Genomic DNA, 7,624 nt, shown 5'->3' with positions numbered 1-7,624 from the left:
GGACACGGATATCCTAAATGTCCATCTGATTTTAAATGAGGGTCTGTCTTAGCATCCACAGTGTGCTCTTTTCTCGCCTCTAAGCCCGGCTCTAGCGACTTGGAGACCGGCGTCATACATTGCAAGGGATCGCCTCTAAGAGCATCTCCAGCCGTTGGCCCCCCAGGGGGTGCCTAAACTCGCCGCCTGGGGGTGAGCCGGCGCAAAAATTGGGCCTGGGGGCGAGTTAGTCCCCAGCCGCCGACCCCTTTTCTCGCCTCTAAGCCCGGCTCTAGCGACTTGGAGACCGGCGCCATACATTGCAAGGTATCGCCTCTAAGAGCATCTCCAGCCGTTGGCCCCCCAGGGGGCGCCTAAAATTGCCACCTGGGGGTGAGCCGGCGCAAAAATTGGGCCTGGGGGCGAGTTGGTCCCCAGCCGCCGGCCCCAGGGCCGCCCCCAGGCGCGTTTGAAAATAAAATTTGTATAGCAAAGTTCGGCACAGGCGAAGTTCGGCGAAACCCGATAAATTTCGGCAAACTTGGGCATATATTAGACATGTTCGTTGGTTTTCATTACTTAGGAAAATAAATAACTAATAAACTAAAAGAGAAACTGGCTGAACGCCGAGTAGTCACCGTCGTCGCCGCCGCCGTCGGACTTCTCCTCCTTGACGCGGCCGTCCCTGGTGGACCCCTGACCGTCATCGCCAACGCAGGCTGGTGGCGGTGGCGCGTCGTCGTCGTCGCTGTCATAGATGACGACGACCCCGCTTTCGTCGCGGCCGCGTCGGCGCTCCGCGAAGCGGCGCAGGGCGGCGCACTGGCGCTCCTTCGCCTTCTCCATGCGCTCCTTCTCCATCGCTATGGAGTCTCTGCGCCCATTCCAGAGCCGCGTCGTCGTCGTCAAGCTCCGTCTTCACCGGCGCGGCCGGCTCCTTCACCGGCGCGAGCCCCGGCTCCGTCTTCACCGGCGCGAGCCCCGGCTCCGTCTTTGGCTTGACGAAGCGAGGAGGAGGAGCCGACGAGGAGCCGAGCCGGCCGCCCTCGTTGATGACGATGCCGGCGTTGCGAGTGCGCCGGCCGAGCGGCGTCTCCGCCGCGGGCTCGGCCTTGACGCCGAGCAGGGCCGGGGCACCGGAGGAGTGCGAGGAAGATCGAGAGGAGGAAGAAGAGGAGGAGGATCCGAACCTCCTTGGCGCCCATGGCCCGGCGCGTCGGTGGTGCGTCGGGGCGGCCGCCCTCGCCGGGTACGCCAACGGCAGGTTGTTGCCGCCCTCGAGGTGCGTCAGCACGCCCTCGAGTGTGCGGCCGGGGACGCCCCACCACAGGTGGCGCCCCTCGCTGTTCTTCTGGCCGCTGACCACCGGCGCGTCGTTGGTGGACGCCAACCGCTGCCGTTGGCGGCGCTCGAAGTACGCCGCCCAAGCCGCATGGTTGTCGGTGGCGTACTGGGGGAGGGAGAGCTGGGCGTTGGTGAGGGAGGCGCGGACGACCTCGACCTCCTCGGCAAAGTAATTTGGCTTGGCCACGGCGTCGGGCAATGGGGGAACGGGCACTCCCCCGTTGCTGAGCCTCCACCCTGTCGGCCCGAAGTGCATGTCCGGCGGCGCCGGGATGTTCTCCTGGAATAGGAGCCGGGACTCCTGTTCGCGTAGCGAACGGCGGCCGAAGCCGTTGGCCGCCGCCTCGTCTCCGGGGAAACGCTCTTCCATGGCGACGGGCTCGGGAGAGGTAGAGAGGGAGAGGGAGGGGCTGGGCGGCGGCGCTCGGGAGAGGTAGAGGGAGGGGCTGGGCGGCGGCGAGGGGCGGGGCTGGTGTGGGCACAGGCAAGTGAGGCCACCGGCTATATAGCCACGCCGCGCTCATGTGAACGCGTGCGAGGGAGGGGAGGCGTCGTCGCGCCGTCCCATGATGCGCCGCCCGTGAGGAATCAATGGCAAGGCTGACTGGCGGCAGCCTTGCCATTGATTCCCCGCGGGAACCGAGGCCGTTGGGGGAAGACGAGGCGCCGTGTCGCTGACGCGGCTGGCCCGCGCTTTTTCACGCCAAAACAGCTCGCCCTGGCGCCCCCGGGCGCCCCCTAGCGCGCCGGGTTCGGCCTGGGTCCGCCGGCACTGTTTTCGGCCCAGGCCGGCGAAAATCGGGCTCCTGGGGGCACGACTGGGCCGTTTTTTTGGCGTCGGCGCGAGAAAATCGCCTGGGGAGGCCTTCCTGGGGGCGCGGCTGGAGATGCTCTAAGCTACTCTAAGCTAAGAGGCGGCCTCCAAGTTCTCTCCCGACTAAAATAATTCTGCGTCCCCACTAGTCATACTCAGTAGTGCATGATGCATGGCTGATGAAAAAAGGTATTCTTTATGTGTATGCTGCTTGTAGTGGGCTCCGTCTTAAAGCCCAGAGTGCACGCATGCGGCCTTCGCCAAGGGAATCCCGTTTCACCACTTCTGTTTGTTATCGCGATGGAGGCCCTAACGGTGATGTTCAGGAAGGGTGCCGAGGAAGGGGTGGTTAGCAATCTCACTAGGATCTCTCTGACACAAAGGTTGTCAATCTACGCGGATGACGTTGCGTTGTTCATCAAATCAACGGAGATGGACTTGATTTTTGTCAAGCAGGCGTTGGCGAGCTTTTGCCAGGCATCAGGTTTGGATGTGAACTATAGTAAATCCAAGGCGATCTTGATTCGTGGCACGGAGGAGGACCAGCAGAGAGTTGCCGCACACCTGCAATGTGACATTGGGCAGTTCCCATGCAAGTATCTGGGCATTCCTTTGGCGATTCACCAACTCACTAGAGCTGACTGGCAGCCTCTCGTCGATCAAGTTAGGAGTTTCTTCCCGTCCTGGCAACGAGGTCTCATTCAACGGCCAGGACGTCTTGTTCTCATCAAATCAGTGGTGGCGGCGAGACCTATTCATCAGCTAATGGTGCTTAATGCTCCTGGTTGGATGTTTGATGAAATTAACGCCTGGATACGGTCGTTCCTTTGGGCTGGGAAGGACAAGGTTAACGGCGGGCAATGCCTTGTGGCATGGAACACTATATGTCGCCCAACAAGGTTTGGAGGCCTCGGAGTCAAGAATCTGAAGTTGCAAGCTATTGCCCTAAGGGTGAGATGGGAATGGTTGAGGAGAACGGACTTGGATAGACCTTGGCAAGACATCCCGTTTTTGGTCGATGACGAAGCGAGGCAACTTTTCAATCAACTCGTGCAAATCACTGTGGGAGCTGGTGACAGAGTGCTCTTTTGGAAGGATCGATGGATGAACGGTTTGGTGGTGGAAGACATTGCGCCGGCCATCTTACCTTTGGTTCCCACCAGAGTGCAAAACAAATGGACGGTCGGCCAGGCTATGGTGGATAGCATGTGGGAGATGGATATTAATGGAGAGCCACCTTTTATGGTCCTCATGCAGCTCATGCATCTCAGAGTGGCTACTATGGATGCTTATCGTGACCCTCAAGCGCCGGATATGTTTACATGGCCTTGGGACGCTTCGGGGCAGTACACAGCTCGGTCGGTGTATCGGACTCTGCATCTTGGGCTTGCGACTTCTCCCACGTACGAGTGTATTTGGAGGATTGGGGCGATCCTCAAATGCAAAATCTTTGCATGGCTAGCAGTGCAATATAGACTATGGACCTCGGACCGGTGAGTGAGACACGTCCTATAGGACAGTACGGCTGCTTGCTACACTTGCTTACAAGAGGAAGACACGATCGATCATATACTTCTCCACTGCCCCTACGCTAAGGAGGTTTGGCATCTATGCTTCACGGAAATCAGCATCCCCGTTAGGCAGCCGCACTCTGGTGATTCACTTCAGGCATGGTGGCTTCAAGTGCGAAGTGCAATTGTGATGAGGGATAGAAGAGGTTTTGACACTATTGTCATATCCGTCGCTTGGTCCATATGGAAGCAAAGGAATGCTAGAGTTTTTGGGCGAGTGGAGCAACAGAGGAGGCCGCGACAATTGGTGCACCAAATCTTTGACGATCTTAGAGAATGGGATGAAGCCGGAGTCGGAAGAGTACATCGTTTTGTGAGTAGTTAAGCCTTAGTTCCCTTAGGTGTTGAGTGGGTTCCGCTAGCTGGATGTTCGCATCCATGCCTAGCCTCTTGTAATTATGTTTGCTCCATTCTATAAAAATATGGTACGTCATTGACGTACTCTCGAAAAAAAAATTGATACACTAGGCGACCTTAGAAAAATCTTAGAGGCAGGTAAGTGGACCCCAGCTTAGAGGCCATGTTGCCTCTACACGCTGTGGATGCCCTAAGTAACTTAATCAAGCATAAACAGGAAAGTAAAATAGTTTGGCTCAAACGCATCTAAACTGGAAAGGAAGATAGTTTTGCTCGAACAGATGCCTTAAGTATTCAACTTGTGATTGACCTTACACAGAGATTCCTGTCGGTATTTGCTTGCTCAAACTCGTCCTGAGAAACAAAGAAAAACTAGAGCATATTACAAAAATAACAGCAACAAAAATCTGCATATTTAAGCAGCGCGAGTAGTCAATGAATACAACAGCTTTTCAAAAAAGAATAGGAGTATTTAAAAAGCAAAACATTAGATAAATAGTAACCACAAAGAATAGCATTTCAGCAGCAATACTTGAGCATATTTCAACATAATACAATAGTATATGTGGCGGGAGAAAAAAATTAGGTTTACATTCAGGTGGCGTGCCGTGTGTGTGAGCAACTTGAGAGCGAATGGGCTTGGGCGAGGGGTGTTTGCTGGGGCGCTGGCTGGGCGCCTGGACTGGTCGTGTGGTCGAGGTGGGTGCTCGGCTGGATCGATGGAAATTGGTGGATCAGTGTATGGTGAATTTTTGAGTTCGGATACTGCTGAAACGGGTTCAAACCCGTGAAACATGTCGGATTTTATATTTTACCCAAGAGGGGGCCCCGCGAGGTTAGAAAGACGTCTATCCTCATCCCCTAATGAGTTAAAATCCCATGCGGATGTGGGTTTCGGGCCCATTGACATTTTGATGTATCATCAACTAAAGCTATGTGAAATTGAATATTCAATGGAGAACAAAGGCCGCCTAGACGTCCTTCCTGAACGCAAAATTACAAAGAGTCGAGTATCAAATAAATAATGAAGTGTCATCCAACACCCAACATGGTTTTTTTTAGAAACTTATTGTTTGGCTATCACTCTTATTGCAACCTCTCATGTAAAAATAAGACTTGGTGAATAGGTAGGCTTCACATTCCCTTGGGATATTGTTTTGGAATACATCTATTTATTGTGCAATAACTCTTCCCAAACACATTCCTTGTTAATAAAATTATGCAACAAAACTATGCAGTCATTTGTTGAGAAAACACTTGTTTTTTATTACGATGTTTTACTTTCCCGACCCACTTTGATCTTTGAGCCTACACAAAATATACATTTAACAACACTTTACTTTTGTTTCTGCTCCTCGCATTGCAAGAACTGAAAGTGCAACTATCCCTGGGTGGCTTTGGTAATTCCTAACAACATATAGCTCATTGAGCTAACATTATTCCAAGATTAATATTTCAGGAAAAGCTCAATGAATGGCATGGCATGGATGAGGAAAGTGGACCCCTCAAAATACTAAGGACAAAAAGATTGGCTCAAGCTCAAAGCTCAAGACTCTACATTTTATATTCTAGTGATCCAAGATCACATTGAGTCTATAGGAAAAGCCAATAGTATCAAGGAGGGATGAGGTGTTGCTTGATGAGGTTCTTGCTTCATAGTGCTTAGTGATATGCTCCAAAACCCTCAATTACCTTCCCACATCCACATATGACCTAAACCAAAAGTCAAACTCAGCCCCACCGATTCTTTCTATCCGGCGCCACCGAGTTCAGATGTCATAGCCACCGCCACAAACCCTAGGCAAATCGGTCTCACCGATAGGGATCTTGGTCACACCGAGATGGGGTTGTAATCTCTTTGTTTCCCTTCGTAACGTTTCGGTCCTACCGAGATGAGAGATCGGTCCCACCGAGATTGCAATGTAAACTCTCTGTTTCCCTTTTGTAACATTTTGGTCCCACCGAAATGAGCAAATCGGTCCCACTGAGTTTACCTGACCAACTCTCTGGTTAGCTTATTACCAAAATTGGTCCCACCGAGTTTGTGTAATCGGTCACACCGAGATTATGTTATGCCCTAACCCTAACCATATCGGTCCTACCGAGTTGCATCTCAGTCCCACCGAAAATCCTAACGGTCACTAGGTTTGCTAAATCGGTCCGATCGAGTTTCTCAATTCGGTCTCACCGAGATTGGTAAATTGTGTGTAATGGTTAGTTTTTGTGTGGAGGCTATATATACCCCTCCACCCACTCTTCATTCGTGGAGAGAGCCATCAAAACATACCTACACTTCCAATACACATTTTCTGAGAGAGAACCACCTACTCATGTGTTGAGGCCAAGATATTCCATTCTCACCATATGAATCTTGATATCTAGCCTTCCCCGAGTTGCTTTCCACTCAAATCTTCTTTCCACCAAATCCATATCCTGTGAGAGAGAGTTGAGTGTTGGGAGACTATCATTTGAAGCACAAGAGCAAGGAGTTCATCATAAACACACCATTTGTTACTTCTTGGAGAGTGGTGTCTCCTAGATTGGCTAGATGTCACTTGGGAGCCTCCGACAAAGATTATGGAGTTGAACTAAGGAGTTTGTAAGGGCAAGGAGATTGCCTACTTCGTGAAGATCTACCGCTAGTGAGGCAAGTCCTTCGTGGGCGATGGCCATGATGGGATATACAAGGTTGCTTCTTCGTGGACCCTTCGTGGGTGGAGCCCTCCGTGGACTCACGCAACCGTTACCCTTCGTGGGTTGAAGTCTCCATCAATGTGGATGTACGATAGCACCACCTATCGGAACCATGACAAAAATATCCGTGTCTCCAATTGCGTTTGAATTCTCCAAACCCTTCCCTTTACATTCTTGCAAGTTGCATGCTTTACTTTCCGCTGCTCATAGACTCTTTGCATGCTTGCTTGAATTGTGTTAAGATTGCTTGACTTGTGCAAAGTTTCTAAAATCTGCCAAGAACTAAAATTGGGAAAAGGCTAGATTTTTATTTGGTCAAGTAGTCTAATCACCCCCTCTAGACCACTGTTCAAGATATCTTCCGATATGCCGATAAATTGGCCGATTTATCGCTTACCGCTGTCAGACTAATAAGATAAATCGGCCGATAAATCAGCCGATATGGCGATAAATCGGCCGATATGCCGATAAACTGGCCGATTTACCCCTTATCATGGGTCGACCGATAAGTTCCCGATAAGCGATATCCCCAACATTGCTCTAGACATACTTTCGATCCTACAAGTGGTATTAGAGCTTTGGTCTCCATTTTCCTTGATTTTCATAGCTTTTGGAAGTCATAGCCTTGGTTTCACAACCTTGGAGAGTATGGCGTCTAGCGAGGGAAATTACCACCGTAGAGGTCCTTACTTTGATGGTACTAATTTTGCTAGTTGGAAGCATAAGATGAAAATGCATATTCTTGGACATAACCCTGCAGTTTGGGCCATTGTGTGTGTTGGCTTGCAAGGTGAATTCTTTGATGGGAGAGAACCGAATCGTGAAGCTACCGCGGAAGAGTTGAAGATGCTACAATACAATGCTC

Source organism: Triticum urartu, chromosome 4, assembly GCF_003073215.2.
Source record: "Triticum urartu cultivar G1812 chromosome 4, Tu2.1, whole genome shotgun sequence".
Classification (NCBI taxonomy): Eukaryota; Viridiplantae; Streptophyta; class Magnoliopsida; order Poales; family Poaceae; genus Triticum; species Triticum urartu.
This window is presented reverse-complemented; position numbering follows the sequence as displayed.